Consider the following 18,539-nt stretch of genomic DNA (forward strand, 5'->3'; position numbering starts at 1 on the left):
TTCTATTGAGCTTGGCACCCCTTCACCAATACATGTATCAAGACCTTGGTGAAGAGAATATCTTCTGAACACTTTTAGCAAAAATGGTTAGGATGGCTGAGTAGATCACAACCTAATTTCAGGAATTCTATCACTCACAATTTTTGCCTCCTTTCTTATACATGATGCCAGAGAATTTTGTCCGTCTCAAATTTATTGATCATAAGCCACCTTTTAATCCAGGTTTAGCCATTCAGCAAGAAAACACCTTAAATGAATTGATTGTTAAATTCAACCTAATCCAGTGTCTTCCTTTCTTGGTATCTCAGAGTATCTTTCCATACATCTTTTCCAAAAAATGTTTAAAGAAGATTTTCTAGGTCTTCCAATTTCTTTGGGGCTAAAAATCTTCTCTTAGTTTAACTTTGAATCAGCCTCCATTTATATTACCTTCCCCAACTTATTGCCATAAGTTTGCAGATGTTAAGGTGTAGAGAAGTCTTTAGAAGAAATGACTTCACTTGCAAGGAAATTTTTTCCAAAAAAAAAAAAAAAAAAGACTCCATTATCTTCCAAATAAGGATAAAACAGTCTTACTAGATAACTAGAGCTGCCAGTAATAGTTAGGGCTCAGAGTATATCAAGGCCTTTGGAACCTCCCATCTCATCCAATATATTCTGCTCATATTGTTTTATTCCTTCTCAATCTAAATTCACTTCATAGGGAGATCTGACATTATTGTGAACTCAAATGAATGCATCTTCAAATTTTGTTTTGATTTTCAACACTGTAGCTATAAAAGAAGACAAATTCCTTATGATGATAGAAAGTTCTCAGTTTTAAGAACTAAGTTTTAGTTCATAATTTGAGTCAAGAATTTTGAACTTTGACTTATTCCTTCTCTGTCTTTACTTATTTCCATTAGAAGTAAACACCCTTTCCACATCCTTGAAATTGCATGATCTTAATACTGTTCTTTATTGCATTAAAATGATAACTTCAGTAATTTTCCTTTAATGGACACATCATTAATAGTATCCACAGGTGGTAATTGGTTCTTTTGCCATTGTATATCATAGATTACCAGACGCTGACTGGGTATTAACTGGATTTTTTCACTGCCTTCAACCCCAGTGTAATCAAAGATTCCCATTGTCCTAAGGCTTTGAGGCCAACGACATACTTCCTGGTAGGAATTTCTGTATAAGTCAGATCCTTGATTGTAAATGCCTGAAACTGATTTTGGCTAATTGATTCCAATATCAAACTAATTGGTGGTTCATTAGTACTTCAGAGAATCAACAGGAATGCTAGAGTGTCAGGGTCAGGAAATGACAGGAGGCAAGAGAAAGCTGGCGGGTTAGAAAAGAGCCAAGGTCAGAATTCAGAAATAGTCTGTTAGGTCACAGATGGTGTCACAGCCTCTAGACATCTCTTATGAAGCCACTGGACTCACCATGGCTGAGTCTGGGCTGCCTGTGAAGAAAGATTCGAAATACTCTTTTTGATTTTCAAGTCCCACACAATGAGAGATTCTCTCCAGATACGAATGTTGTTTGAATGGTAGATAGCCAAAAAATAATAGTTTACTACATTTTAATAAAAATTGTAACAGTAATCATGATTATATGTAAATGCTTTTCCTAATCCAGTCCTTTGCCTACAACCTTTACTATTTCTCTTGAGCAACTGACCAACACATTTAATAATTGATAAGAAGTTGTATTTGGTACTTACAAACTGCATGTATCATTTTAAGTTTTAAATATTTTAAAAATCGAAAACATACCAGAAGATTCTAAATATTTGTCAATTTCTCATTTGACAAAACACTAAACTTCATTCCTTTCAGGTAATGGCTACTTTTTCCCCTATCCTTGATGCATCTGTGTCTCGTTCTCCTATATAGTAAGTTTTGCAGTAAGTACATATTTAGGGGAAAAGTACCTATATACTGTATCTGTTTCTAACATCAGAGACACAAATCAGTCATATATTTTGTTACATATGTTTGGGTATTTGTCTTTCCTCTAGTCTAGACAGTGAACTCCACCTGTGAAAGAACTATTTCTTAATTATATCTACAGTTCGCATATAACAGACAATCAATACATATTTGCTGAATTTGAACAACTAATAACCACTTTGCTTTGTAATTTAATGGTCTAGAACACATCCCTAGAGAGAATGAATTGGATACAAATATGGTTCAGGAAAAAGTTGAAGAAAAATTCATTAAGATTTCTTTTTTTTTAAAGATTTTATTTATTTATTCATGAAAGACACAGAGAGAAAGGCGAGACATAGGCAGAGGGAGAAGCAGGCTCCATGCAGGAAGCCTGATGTGGGACTTGATTCTGAGATTCCAGGATTACATCCTGAGCTGAAGCCACCCAGGTGTCCCAAGATTTCATCAAGGATTATGCATAAAATACAACCATCTCAGAAAAGAGAACCTCTTGTCACAAAGCTGGTGAACTGAAAGTGTAGATTGCCCAAAGCTGCTCAGCAATATCAAAAACAGAAACTTTTAAGACTGAAAATTCAGCCTTGATTTTGTAAGATAGGGCAGTGATTTAATTTTTCAGAATTCTTTTTTCCTTATGTCTGTAAGGGAAGTAGGGATTAAAATCATTTGTTGTATCTAGTGGGGTTACAAAAATTAATTTCACCTGTTTCTTGTTACTCTTTTTAATGAGGCTATTAAAAAATTTAATATTATATACATGTCTCATTATATTTCTATCAGACAGTACTGCTCTAGAGGATTAAGCATGGTGGTTTGCACTTAAAGTTTTCCAAATAGAGTATTGCAAATGAAAGAAATTCAGACTGGATGTTCATTACCTTTAGTTAAATACAACCTCAATGTCTGATAATAATTTTCTGATAATCAAATTCTCCTGTTGTAGATATTTATTTATGCATACCTGTATGTATAGTGCGCATGCACAGACACACATACACAATGCAACATACACTCACAATTTAACCACTCCATCACCATCTCTACATATATAATAATACAATATATTGCTAAACATTAGTTGTTTAAGCTCTAAGGACATATGGATATTATTTGCCACTTAACTGATCTTCGAAAGTTATTTCTTTTAAAATATTTTATTTATTTATTGAAGAGAGAGAGAGAGCACAAGCAAGGGGAGGGGCAGAGTGAGAAGGAGAAGCAGGTTCCCCGCTGAAAAGGGAACACAACGTGGGGCCGGATCTCAGAACCCCTGGATCATGACCTGAGCTGAAGTTACACACTTAACCGACTGAGCCTCCCAGACACCCTGAAAATGATTTTATTTCTTTAATCACTGTAGTTCCCTCATCTGTAAGATGGGCAAAATGATTTTACTTCATCATAGGGTTATTAGAAGAATTAAATGAAATCATTCTCAGCACAGTGGCTGGTAAGGGAGTAGGAACTTAATGAATTTTAGCTATCATTATTAGAAGTAATCAAATAGCAAGCATGATGTATTCTAGTTTTGGACTCTTCTGATGATGAGTTGTTTCAAAATAGAAATATTTGGAGGATAAGCATTACATAAGCGAAACATAGTATCTTACAATGTAGAAACTATGTCCAGTTAATTGTGTCCTTATATCATCCTTCTGTGTGAGCTGGTTACAACAAGTGCTGTTTTAATTTTATAGCATGAAAAATAAAACACGGAGACATGGAGTTGCTCATGGTCAGCTTGCCAATCTGTTTTTCCTGATGATCTATACTATCTTTCTGCCACTACATAATCATGTCCTTTTCATAGGTAAAATCTGCTCCCTCTCAGCTTTGGAATACTTTCCCCTTTAGAAATAAAGTCTTTCTCATGTTTCCAAGATACATTTTAATTTTAACATGTTTTACCTTCTTTTGACCAAACCAGATCCTAAAACAGGAAAATACTTTCACTCTCAATTTTCTCAAAGTCTTAACCTTTTTTTCTCAGATGATAAGACTCTGAATGAGTTGGCAAAGAAGTTACGGGCATTAGACAGAAAGATATTATAAAAGCAAAGTTTCACTAAGGTGGAAATACTACCTGAACTTTAAATCCTTAGGCAGGCATGTAACAAAATAGCATTTGTTTAAAGCAAACAACTTGCAACTTATTTTTTTTTCTTTTTATTTGATGTGTAACTGGAAAAACAAATTCCAAGAAACTTTCATAAAGGAGAAAACGTTTAGGGCAGCCCGGGTGGCTCAGCGGTTTAGCGCCGCCTTCAGTCCAGGGCCTGATCCTGGAGACCCAGGATGGAGTCCCATGTTGGGCTCCCCCCTGGAGCCTGCGTCTCCCTCTGCCTGTGTCTCTGTATCTCTCATTAATAAATAAATTTTTAAAAATCTTTAAAAAAAGGGGGGGATGTTTTAAGAAATGATCCAGGAGAATGTAACAAATAAGCACATAAATACAAATGGACTTGAGTAGTTGTGTTTCAGTGTATTCAATGTACAAGGTTAGGCCATAGTCCCAAAAGCTATTCCTCCCATTTCTACCTCCTCATGGTCTTCATCATTAATGCTATTCCCTTCATCCTTGTGACTGACTCAATTTCAGAAACTCATCATTTCTTCCTTGAATTATTCAGTTTGAAACACTTTTGTCAAATGCTCATTCTAGTCATGACTCAGTGATGGTCTCATGGGAGATACAGATGAGTGTAGATGGCTACTGAGCCCAAAGAATTTGTAGTCCATAAAGAGACATACACAGAGTCAGCTACAGATGATATAAGTCAGATTGTGTTTGGGGCTGAGATAAAGATATAACTAAAGTGTTGTGGAAGAATGATAGAAATTGTTCTGCATGGGGAAATTTCTCACAAGTTTAAATCAGGCCTTAACTATTTTGAACTGGGTATTAACTGTTACAATACTCTTCAAATTAGTTTCACCTGGCCAAGTTATCCATTGCATTCCTCCTAAAAATGACTTCCTAAAACTAAAGTCAATGTATGCCACCTTATCTCCTCGAAAACATTCTAGAGCTGTCTACACCCACAATGGAAAAACTAAAACTCCTCAGCATGGAATCAGATTTCCACTTTCCATCTCAGAATTAAACTTTTGCTGACAACACCTAGTTGAAGCCATCACTGGGACTAATCCCCTGCTACAAGCCACTGCTTCACCCACAGGTGTACACTTCCAGGGGTTCCCAGCTGCCAATAATTGACCAATGCCTAAATAATAAAGGATCAGATGAACTACCTCAATCTAGCCCCACTCTGAAGAGTTTTCCTGGCATCAGTGCTTCTCAGAGCGTTGGTCACATCCTCCATGTGGTCACGTCACATGTCAGTTTCTTTTTATTTTTCTTCTCTCTCTCTCTCTCTCTTTTTTTTTTTTAAAGGAATTACCCTGTAAGTCTTTTGTGTGTGACTTACCATTTCAACACCTGTTTCTCCAGAGCTCCTTTTAAGATAAGCTGCAAGGAACTATGGTATTACCAAAATTGAGTCATGGACTGCAGGCTCTGGAGTCAGACTGCTAATCCATGAATCCTTTCTAAATCCTTCTCTTCAGAATCAGTTACTTCCTTCTGCATACCTCATTCGTCCTCTATCTCAGCACTATTTATACTGTTTGGAGTATCATGTATTGTTCATGTATTTGCTTTCCTTGTAGTCATGCACCATCATTATATATCTCTTTACCTAGTAATACTTAACAGAGTAGGTAGTATTTAATTTCTCAACAAAAGTTTAGGGATTCGATGAATAAATATCATATATGTTTCAGCATATCTGTGAAATGAGTAGGAGTAAACTTTACAGTAGTTTCCCAGCATATTACCTTTATCACTTCCTTCTGGGTCTCTCTTCCCAGAGGTATCAGGTCTCTTCACTTTATCATCTCCCAATCAAAGTTTGCTTTCAAGGCAAAGCCTAATGTTTTATCAAGTCATGAAGGCCTTCCCAGACCTGAAAAAAACAACTAGTAAATTATGTACCTGACTTAACACTCTAACCTCAAATTCAGCCACAGAGGACTATTCACCATGTACTAAAGGTCTATACATTTCTGTCCCAAACCAATTCTTCAATCTGGCCTCCTCCTCTCCTGGAACTTGGAATCCTTCTTGAAGAACTCCACTCAAATGACCTCTCTTTCATGAAGTTATGCCTGATGATACCAAACAGAATTCATTTCTTCTACATTTGCATTTCATCCATGACACTGACCACGTAATAAGTCACTTACCAAGAATGTATATTAGCTGTGCTACAAAATGTCACCCATATTTATACAGCACATCATAAAACACAGAAAAGAAACTTACAATTAGTAAATAGGTTGATGGCTGCACTTTCTTTTGGCCTCTCCTCTGTCTTTTTACACCTCTATTACTGTTCTTGTGATGCTTAGTCATTGCTTAATTTATGGTCCATCTTCTTCATTAAACTGTCAGCACCTTGAGGCAGGATCTTCTATCTCTGTTTTAGAGCATCTGGCCATAGTAAAGGCTCATAATTTCTCAGTAAAAATCTGTCAGCCCCACCAAACTGTGAGGCTGCATTATGTGCCTGCATTCTTCACAGCTGTAGCCCTAGAATCTCACATAGTTCTCAGAACATGGAAGACATGTAATAAGCATTTGTCTAAGAAATGAATAAATCTTAGCTTTTGTAAAATAATATTGTTTGTATTCAATTCTTTCTTAGATGGTAAAGCTACCTAAATGGAAGAATTGATTCCTCCTTCCTTAAATTTCCCACCCTGAATACCATTTTGGATTTTTAATGCAGAAGTGTTCAATTAGAGTTGGTTTTCTATATGAAATAAATGTCCAAAAATTACAAAGTCCTATATAGACTTACATTCTGGTAATAGATTTTCAGACTTAGCAAATAGTTTTGGGCAAAAAAAAAAAAAGAAACTCTTAAATAATATCACTTAGTCCTACATGAAACATTTATTGGGTAACCAAAATGACCTTCTGAAATGAAAGGGGTTACAATGATTATTAATACAGTTTCACAATCATACCAAACTGAACTGGCAAGAAGGGAAAAATAGAGGAGAATCACACAATTCATGGCATAATGAAAATCATATTTTTCCCTCTCTAATTACTTGGTGGTTGTTTATAACTTAAGAACTGATTTCTCATAAAATTGCAAATAAAGATTTCCCATTCTAGTCATCTTTTTTTTCCCCTACTTGTCGCAAACCCTCTTCCTATGAGACATCCCAAGAGTACATCTCCACCATCTTCAGACTATGAACTGCAAATATCTGTGGTTGTGTCTACATGGCATCAAAAGAACAAAATGAGCAAGCAAAAAATTCCATTAATTTAAGAAAATTTTTTCATCTGCAAAGTAGAGATAATAGCCCATTCACCATAAATTTTTCTATTCAAATGCTTTCTTTTTGATAATGTAAGGAACCAATTCTTATTAGCCTCCTCACTTTGAAAAACAAGATCCAAATCTGTGTGTTTAGCTGTGCTGTAGAATGTTGTCAATATTCATATAGCATCTATTAACCAAAAAGGAAAATCCAGTGACCATAAAATTGCAGACTGCATATTCTCTTGACCTCTCCTCAGTTCTTTAATGTCCTGTGTATATCTCTACTAGTGGTTTAATGTTCAGTAAAGGTTTATTTCTGGTCTTTTCCATTAGATCAGTTTCTTGAAGACCTAAAATGGTTGGTTTTCTACATGTGTATCTGTATTTTCCATAACTGTTTCCTGAGTGCCTAGTCTGTGGCAATAACTTTGTCAATGTAATCAATAAATAAAATGATTTGGTGTATATAGTACGACAAAGGTGGTGATCCATTTGGATAATGAGGACAGATCTTAATTAACTTGAACCATTTTAATTTTGCTAAAGCACACATAGCTGAATACACCTAGGTCATCACTAATAAACTACTATCTCCTTATATTCTGAGATTGCATAAACATAAGGCAAAGAATTATAAATATGGTGAGGACCACTCATGTGAAAACCCAATATGCAGCTCTTAGCCCAAAGTGTCCTCTAAGCTCTATAAACAACAATCAGCCATCTAAAAGCATCCTTATTATTAGTAAAGCAAAAATTTAAGGCCATATAAGCCTATAATATTTTTAGCTCCGATAGAAAATGTATTATGAGTGACCCTTGAAAGTCCATATAATAATTTGTTTCTGACCTTCAAAATCCATCAGATTCTGCAAACAAGAACCAGATTATTGTGAATTTACCTTTTAATAAGTTTTGCAATGCCTGTGATCACTGTTTCATATAAATTGCCCTTTTTTGGGCGGCCCGGGTGGCTCAGTGGTTTAGTGCTGCTTCGGCCCAGGGCCTGATACTGGATCCTGCATGGAGGCTGCTTCTCCCTCTGCCTGTGTCTCTGCCTCGCTCTCTCTCTCTCTCTGTGTGTCTCTCATGAATAAATACAATATTTTTTAAAATATAAAAATGCCCTTTTTGTTTATTAGGATGGGTGGTCAATCGGATAGAGGCCAAAGACCAAGACAGGAGTGGTGATCAGACAAGCCTGAGGGCACAGTATTAGCATCACTTACAGAATAGTCTACAGGTTCTCTAAGCAATATACATGTATGAGTTATTTAATCAAAACAATTCTGATATAGGGCACCATTATTCCTATTTTGCAGATGAAGAAAACTGAATGACAGAGTTTAAGGGACATGGCAAGGGTGTCATAACTGGTAAGTAGCAGAGCCAAGTTGTGACAGGCTGGAATTGTTAATTCTCTGGGGGATTTTGTTTGTTGTTTTCTGGGGCACAGCAGAATGTCTAGCACAGAGCTGGCACTATATGATTGGAAGAAAGGAAGGGTAGATAGTGTTGTAGCGAGAAAGTCCTATAAGTCATGCTATCGATAGGACAAAAATAAGTAGGACTTTGGATTCACAAAATATTTAAACTAACAAAATTATAAGAGGCAGGTACTCTTTTTCTTGGTAGGGAGGAAGTTGTTGGTGTTAGGGGGAATAAGACCGGAAGGATCAGAGTTAAATCTAGTAGACTCTAGAATTAAAAGCCGACAAAGGGCCCCATGAAGAGATAAAACTTAAAATTCAGCTTTGAAAAAGTTGTCACCAAAATAGAGGCAAAAAAACAGGGAAAAGTTCTAATAAAAACAGGGTAGATTCATTTTTTTAAGTTTTTAAGCCAACAAAAAAATCTTCTGAGATTTAGGTTTTTTACAACCTTCCTCCTAGAATCATTCTTCCTAAAGTATAGATGGGGAAGTTTTCCTGAATGCAATAAAAGACTGACAGGGCAAGGAAATAAATGCCCACTCATATCACCTAGATGATTTAAAAAGCTGGGTTTGAAGGTCCTTAAAAAAACATTTGAAGATTTAAGAATTGCTAAGTTTTCATGTGGCCATTTGGAAATTGGTATGTTTTTCTGTATAGGAGCTGTGTGATATATTTTATGCTTAAAAGTGAATGGTTACCAAATTCATTTGACTTTTATTATATCCTATACATTGAGGTTTGGTCATTCACATAAAACAATCTTTTATGTAAGTTTTTGGTTTCTTTATTCATGAGCGATCTAGTTATATGAACTCTTCTAATCCATGGGCAATTACTATGCTTGAGGTCTTGCTGTGTACACACATCATGGTATATGGGCTTTTCACACTGGAAGAAAATTATACAAGGGGAAGACTGACCAAGAACTGAAAAATTATGTGACCCAAACCAAATTCTAGAGAGCTGTATAAATTTCCAGAGTGGAAGCAAAAGGATAAATGCCAGATTCCAACCACACATGGTTGTGAAAATTTTCAAAGGAAAATTCCAAGAAGCCAAGATTCTACTGTTTCCTTTGTAGTTGTTTGAAAATAAAGCAACCAGCTGGGATCCCTTTATTTGCACATCTGAAAGTATGCAGCAGTGTGGCAAATGGTTTTCTAACATGAATAAATAATGTGCTTTTTGGAATCGTTGAATCATAGATTTTGAGGAGGATATCCTCCTATTTTCAAGTGAAATTGCACCTTAGGCTCTTAAAGAAGTTGTTTAAAAAAAAAACACACACAATAAAGTCTAAAATACTGAGTATATATATAAATGCCTCCAGAATTATAAGTGCCACTTCTTGAATGCCATATCAGATATTAAGCATTTTACGTAACTGCTTGAAGATCCTCACAACAGTATCTCAGTGATGGTATTATCCCCATTTTAACAGGAGAGGACATGAGTTTCAGAGAATCTAAGCAATTCGTAGCTCAAACCTGGAAGTCACGAGGTGCCAAAATTCAGAATCTCTAGTTCCATCAATTTGGAGCTCTTCCCACCACATTCCCACTAACATTCATTAAAAGACCCCAAATTCATTTTGCTGCATCTTAGTCAATATACTATCGAATGGCAGGAGAATATATTTTGTCTGTCAGTCTAGATTATCTGCTGACATACTCTCATCTAACCACACATTTCCTCTAAAGTGTATGTAAACTTTAGGGTATCTATTGATTTCTATAATCTTAGTAATGGTTTGTAACTCAAATTGTGAAGTGAGGTTGAAAGTTTTATCTCCACAGGAAAAAAATCTAACTCTTCTTATTTTAAGATTTTTAACCTAACAATATTTTATTTAAATTCCAGTTAAACCTATGGGGTAAATATTAGTTTCAGGTATACAATAAAGGAATTTAACAATTCCATACATCGCAAGTGCACTCCTTAATCCTCATCACTTATTTAACCCATTTCCAAGCCCTGCCTCCCCTCCTACCTCCCCTCTGGTAACTATCAGTTCTCTATAGTTGAGTCTTTCTTGGTTTGCCTCTTTTTAACTTATTTTGATTTTTGTATCCTACAATGAGTGTTTCAATGAACTGGATTATTCTCATTTCTTCACTTGCTCATGGGATCTTGCAGTGTATTATAAAAAGAGAATGTCCTCTATCCCACCCCCATGCACATCTCATTAATTTTAGACTTTGCTATATGACTTGTTTTAGCCAGTGCAGTATAAGTGGCTATGACTAAAGGCCATAAATGTGTTTGGTTTGGCTCCTTGCACTCCTACCATCTGCTATGAAAAGAATAATCCTAAAGTACTCTCCAATCCAAGAAGAACATGGAGGCATATAGAGATAAGACCAGATCCACAAACTAAAGCAGACAAATGAGTAAGAAAATCCAATGCTTGTTGTAAGCCACTGAGTTTGCAGGCTTTCATACATTATTGTAGCAATGGCCAACTAATGCAATAATGGTGTGATCTAACTTGTTAAATAGCTCAAGGACACTGGTACCTCTGGAGACCCTACCAGGAATCCAATTTGCATAAAACCCCATAGGATATAAATTTTTAATTTTAATCAGTCATCCTCAAAATCATTAAATATTTTCTAACTTAATTCTTTTAAACTTGTTATTCTAAATAACATTTTAGATGAGTTTAGATAACTCTATTTTGTAACATTTGATACATACATAAGAACATATATAACATTTATTCATATTGTGAAGCATAATAGTAAAATACCTAGGGACTCCTTCCCAACCCTTCCATGTAACCACTATTCTGAATTTTATGTTTATCTTGCATTATTTTTTATACTTTTATTAATATGTATATCTGAACATATACTTAATATCGCTTGGCTTTGAACTTTACAAAAGTGATATCATAGTGCACACCATCTTTTAACACTCCTTTTTTTATGATTGAGTCATGTCCTATGTATGGTCGTAGTTCTTTTTCACTGCTTTATAATATGCTGTGAATACACCACTAATTAAAATTGCTGTCCTGTCCATGGATAGTTGCATTGTTTCCCTTTATATTATTACAAGTTTTTCTCTTTTTAAAGATTTTGTTTATTTATTCATGACAGCCACACAGAGAGAGGCAGAGACATAGGCAGAGGGAAAAGGAGAAGCAGGCTTCCTGCAGGGAACCTGATGCAAGATTGATCCCAGGACCCTGAAATCACAAACTGAGCCAGAGGTAGATGCTCAACCACTGAGCCACCCAGGTGCCCCTATGAGGTTTTTCTATAAGAAATTATCATACACTTGGTGAACATAAATGAGTTTCTCAGGTTTATATATCTAGAAGTAGATTTGGATTGATTTATGTGCAAAAAAGCATGTTCCAAGTGGTTGTGCCAGTATGTTTTTATATAGCAGTATGTGAGAATTTGGAACATCTGGCATCTCCTGGCTTAATTTTTTGGCAATATGGATGTGAAGTTGTATCTCATGTATATTTTATTTGCATTTTCCTAATTTCTAATGATAAGCATCTTTTAATAAGTTTTTTTTTTATTTAAAGTTTTTCTTTAGGATTTTCCTGTGAAATATCTGTCTGTCTTTTATTATTATTGGAATTCTGTTAATTTTTAGTAACCTATAACTTTATATACTTGATGCAAATTCGTTTTCAGTGATTTCTTGAAAATATATTCAAGTTTTGACTTGTCTTCACTCTATTATGTCCTTTGAAAAAGAATTTAAAGGAGTGAAATTTATCAATCTTATGTTTAGTGATTTTTGTCTTAGCTTAAAAAACCTTTCATATTCTGAACTGAAGATAGTTGTCCTTAGTTTATCTCTGAACATTTTAGGTTTTTGCATTTTAAATTTTTAATCAACTTAAATGATTTTGTGTGTATCATGTCATCAGTCCCCCTAAAAAGATAAATATCTCCATACCTCTGATTAGAATAGTCCTTTTTTTTTTTTTAAGATTTTACTTATTTATTCATGAGAGAAACAGAGAGAGAGAGAGGCAGAGACACAGGCAGAGGGAGAAGCAGGCCCCATGCAGGGAGCCCGACGTGGGACTCGATTCCAGGTCTCCAGGATCATGCCCTGGGCTGAAAGCAGCTCTAAACCACTGAGCAACCTGGGATGCCCTGATTAGAATAGTCCTGCATTTATATAGTGATCTGATTTATAAGGGCATCTCTATTAGCAAATTATCATAAATTTATGAATCTGTGATTTCTCTATATTATTCCATTGCTCAATGTTCCTATCCATGTATTAACACCAGACTCTTCATATTCAAAAATTGTCGCTTTCTAGTGAGCAAATCTATTTTATTACATTTCATTAGAGGCAGTTTGGCTAACTTTTGACCCTGTTCTTCCATCTGTATTTTCTAATAAATATGTCAAGCTTTTAAAAATATTTCAACAATTCTGAAACTGCCTAAAGATCTTTGTACCTAAAAATTTTCAGAAAATTGACACCTCGTTGGCATTCTATCTTTCCATCCATAAGCATGGTTTTATCTCTTTTGGTTTAGATATTTTCAGTTTTATAACTGTCTCCACAAAAACATGAAATATGAATATTTAGGTTTGTTCTTGGATACATATTTCATTCTATAATGAAATCTAGAAATTTATTTTTAAAGCATTTATTTTTTCCTGGGATAAACCTAACTTCAGTTTAGGTTATCTTTTTTATGTGCACCTGGTCAGACTCCTTGTTATGAGACTGAAGTATATGCTTTTTTCTTATGTGCTTTTCTAAGTTTGGGTATCAAGGTTATACTGATCTCATTAAATGACTTGGGATTTTCCTTCTAGTCTCTGGAGAAGATTGTGGGAGTTATTTTCTCTACCTTGTAACATTGTAAACTGACCTAAAAAAAACATTTAAATACAGTTTTTTTTCTTTGTAGGAAGATTTTAAAATATAGATTCAATTAGTTACTGATTAGAGAATAATTCAAGCTTTATATTTTCCTTTCACTCTGTTTTGGGATTGTTTTTCTAGGAATTCATCTAGTTTTGTTAGTGCTATCAAACATTTTCTACTAACTTGCCTATGGAAATCTACGTTAAGTTTTTACTTCAGTTAATGAACTTTTTAAATTAAAAAAATTAACTTTATTTTTAACCTCTCACTTCAGTTTTGCTCCATTAGTCTTTTATAAGAAGTTGCTTTTGCCTTTGCTAATTTTTCCAGTCTTTACTATAGCCATCATTCTATCCTTGGGTTTATTATATTTTTTCTTAATTTATATATCTAATTCAATGATAGCCTTTTTCCAAATATTGCAATATTTATACTCTATGTTGCTCCCAATATAATCCTTTTCCTACATACTTCAGATAGTGATCTGTGGTAACTTAGTGTCCCCATACCATCGTCCATATTGTATTTTATTATTTTCTTGATCTATGAATTACTAGTAGAACCTAACTTCCAATTTTTGATAATTTTTAACTTAGTTGGACAGGATGTAGACTGTGTGACAGCTGTTTGCCTTACTATCAGGTTTTGGAGGCTTGAGACTATACAAACGATATGTATTTTTTGTTGTGTATTGACAGAGTCAGTATTTAGTGTTGAAAGATAGGAAGCTTATAATCGTTTATTCTTGTAACTTATTTTTATCTTTAATTGAAGTATAGATTATAGATGATAGTTTCAGGTGTACAACTTAGTGACTTGATATTACAAAATGCTCACCATAAGTGTAGTTATATCTCACCATACAACTTTATTACAATCTTACTGACTTTATTCCCTTGCTGTATTTCTCATCAGTATGTCTTATTTTATAACTTGAAGTTTGTATTTCCTATCCCTTTCATTTATTCCATCTATCCCTCCTCCCCTCAACTCTGGCAACCACCAGTTCTGTGTATTTAAGTCAGTTTCTGTTTTTGGTTAGTTTGTTTCTTAGATTCCACATATAAGTGAAATTATATGGCATTTCTTTCTCTGATTTTTACCTAGCATAATACTCTCTAGGTATATCTAAACTGTTACAAATGGCAAGATTTCATTCTTTTTTATGGCTGAGTAATATTTATCTGTGTGCATGTGTGTATACATCTTCTTTGTCCATTCATCTATTGGACACTTAGACTGCTTCCATATCTTGGCTATTGTAAATACTGATAAAATAAACATGGGGTAAATCTAACTTTCTGAATCAATATTTTCATTTATTTTGAGATGGGGGAGCAAATACCCAGAAGTGAAAATATTGGGTTATGTGTTATTTCTATTTTTAATTCTTTGAGGAGCCTCCATACTGTTTTCCATAGTGACCATATCAATGTACATTCCCATAGGCAATGAGGGGATGTGTGTGAGGGGTCCCTTTCTCCACACTTTTGCCAGCCCTTATTCCTTCTTGTCTTTTTTGATACTAGCCATTTTTACTGGTGTGAATGATAGCTCATTGTGATTTTAATTTGCAAATCGTTAATTAGTAATACAGAGTATCTTTTATTTGGCTATCTGCATGTCTTTTTTTTTTTTTTTTTTTTTAGAAACCTGTCTATTCAAGTTTTATGTCCATTTTTAAATTAGATCGTTTCTTTGGGTAAATATCTGCTAGTGCAATTGCTGGGTTATACAGCAGTTCTATTTTTTTTCAGCAGTTCTATTTTTAACTTTTGTGAGGAACCTCCATACTGTTGTCCAGGTTGGCTGCTCCAGTTTTTGCTCCCACTAACAGTATACGAGGGTGATTCTTCCTCTGCATCCTCACCAACCTCTGTTTCCAGTGTTAATTTTAGCCATTCTGGTAGGTTGTGAGGAGATACCTCATTGTAGTTTTGATACGTATTTCCTCATCAATGATGTTGAGCATCTTTTCACGTGTCTGTTCGCCATCTGTATGTCTTATTTGGAAAAATGTCTATTCATGTCTTCTATCTTTACTCATTTTTGGCTATTGAATTTTATAAGTTCTACATGTATTTTTGATACTTTTTATCAGATAATGCCACTTACATGAGAATTAAAGAGTGTACTTGTGATGAGCACCAGGTGGATTGTATGGAAGTGTTGAATCACTATTGTACACGTGAAATTAATATGCTGTATATCAAGTAATGGGAATTTAAATAAAAACTTAAAATATTTTTTGAGTTGTAAAAGTACTTTATATATATTAGATATTAACCCCTTATTAGAGTGGTCATTTGCATATATCTTCAGACATTAGGCTACTTTTTGTTTACTGATGTTTTCCTTCACTGTGCAAAAGCTTTTTGGTTTGATGCAGTCTCAATAGTTTATTTTTGCTTGTTTCCCTTGCCTGAAGAGACCAAACCTGAAAAATATTGCTAAGGCTTATAGCTTGTCCAAGAGTTTATTGCTAATGCTGTCTTACATTTAGATCTCTAATCCATTTTTTAAATTTAAATTCAATTAGCCAACATATAGTACATCATTAGTTTCAGATGTAGTGTTCAATAATTCATCAATTACTGATAACACCCAGTGCTCATCACATCATGTACCCTCCTTACTGCCTATCACCCAATTACGCCATCTCCCCACCCATTTCCCTTCCAGAAACCCTGTTTGTTTCCTATAGTTAAGAGTCTCTCTCTCTCTCTCAAAAAAGTCTCTCATGGTTTTCCTAATCCATTTTGAGTTTAGTTTTGTGTATGGTGAAAAAGTAGTCTAGTTTTATTCTTTTGCATGTAGCTGAGCAATTTTTCCAACACTTTTTATTAATGATTGTCTTTCTCCATTGTAAATTCTTGGGTTTTTTTGTCCTAGATTAATTGACTATAATTTCATGGTTTCATTTCTGTTCCATTGATCTATGAGTCTATTTTGTGCCAGAACAATACAGTTTGATTACCATAGCTTTGTAGTAAAGTTTGAAATGTGGGTTGTGATACCACCAGCTTTGTCCTTCTTAAGATTGCTTTGGCTATTTTGGGTCTTCTGTGATTCCATACAAATTTTAGTATGTCTTAGTTTTGTGAAAAATAGTACTGGTATTTTAATAAGAACTGCAGTAAATCTGTAGATTGCTTTGAGTAGTATAGGCATTCTCACAATATTTTTCCAACCTGTGAGCATGGTATAGCTTTCCATTTGTTGTGTCCTCTTCAGTTTCTTTAATGATAGCTTATTTTTAGAGTACAGATTTTTAACCTCCTGTGGTTTACCTATATTTTTTTCAGTGCAATTGTAAATGGAATGAATGTCCCTTTCTGCTCACTCATTAGTATATAGTATATACAAACAATTAATGTTTGTATATACAATTAATAATGTACTAATATACAATAGTATAGTATTAGTATATACAAACAATTTTCCATATATTTTCATATTTTTGAGTTCAGTTTGCTAATATTTTAAGGATTTTTATAACTATGATCATCATGGTATTGGTCTGTAATTTTTTTGGTAGTGTCTTTGTCTGGTTTTTATATCAGCCTAATACTGGCCTTATAGAATTTAAGCATTCCTTCCTCTTCCTCCTTTAAAAAAATACTTTGAAAATCCTATGTATTAACTTTTCTTTAAATGTTTGGTAGGATTCACTTCTGAAGCCATTTGGTCCTAGATTCCTGTAGGAGTTTTTTGGTTACCTGTTCAACAGCCTTACTAGTAACTGGTCCATTCCATTCAGATTTTGTATTCTTAATTCATTCTTGGATATGTTTGTAGAAATTTCTCATTTTTTTCTAGGTTATCCAACTTGTTGGCATATAATTTTTCATAGTTGTCCCTTATGATTGTTTGTGTATAACTGACATAATGTCAGTTATAACTTCTTCCATTTCTGACTGAGATGCATCTTTTTTCATTGATGCATCTGACTAAATGTTTAATGTACACTTTATTTTTTAAAAAATGGCTCTTAGCTTTACTATTATCTTCTACTTTTTTCAGTCTCTGTCCCTTATTTCTACCCCGATCTTTATTTCTTCTAACTTTGGGTTTGTTTTTTTGTTTGTTTTTTTTTTTGTTTTTGCTTTGTTTTGTTTTTAGTTCCTTTAGGTGTATTGTTAGGTTGTTTATTAACTTCCTTCTTAGAACTATTACTGTATCCCAAAGATTTTGAACAGTCACATTTCCATTTGCATTTGTTACCAGGTATTTCCTCCTACATTTCCTTGTTAATCCATTAGCTGTTTAGTGGCATGTTGTTTAGCCTCCATGTGCTTGTTCCAGATTTTTTTTCCTTGTATTTTTCAAGTTTAATATTGTTTTGCTCAGGGAAAAAAAATGCTTAATAGGTTTTAATCTTAAATTTATTGTTTTTTAGCCTAATTGGTGATCTATCCTGGAGAATGTTCCATATATACCTGAAGAATGTGTCTTCCTCTATTAGATGGTATATTCTGTATATGTCAATCCATCCGGTCTAAGGTGTGTTTCCAAGCCACTCTTCTCCTTATTGTCTTTATAGATGATCTAGCCATTGATGTGAATGTGGGGTTAAAGTCACCTACTATTTTATTACTGTCAATTTCTCCATCAATATTCACTTTATGTATTTAAATGTACCAATGTTGGGTGCATAGATATCTACACTTGTCATATCCTCTTGTTGGATTGATTCCTTTATCATTATGTAATACTCTTCTTTGTCCCTTTACAGTCTTTGTATTAAAGTCTATTTTGTTTTCTAGAAGTATTGCTACCCCAGCCTTTCTTTTCTTTTAATTTCTATTTACATAGAATATCTTTCCTTGAAATGAATATCCTCCACTTTGAGTCTGTATGTTTTTAGGCCTGAAGTGAGTGTATTGAAGGCAATACATAAATGGGGCTCTTTTTAATTCATTCAATCACTAGATATATTTTGATTTGAAGCATTTAGT

Source organism: Canis lupus, chromosome 28 (assembly GCF_048164855.1).
Source record: "Canis lupus baileyi chromosome 28, mCanLup2.hap1, whole genome shotgun sequence".
NCBI lineage: Eukaryota > Metazoa > Chordata > Mammalia > Carnivora > Canidae > Canis > Canis lupus.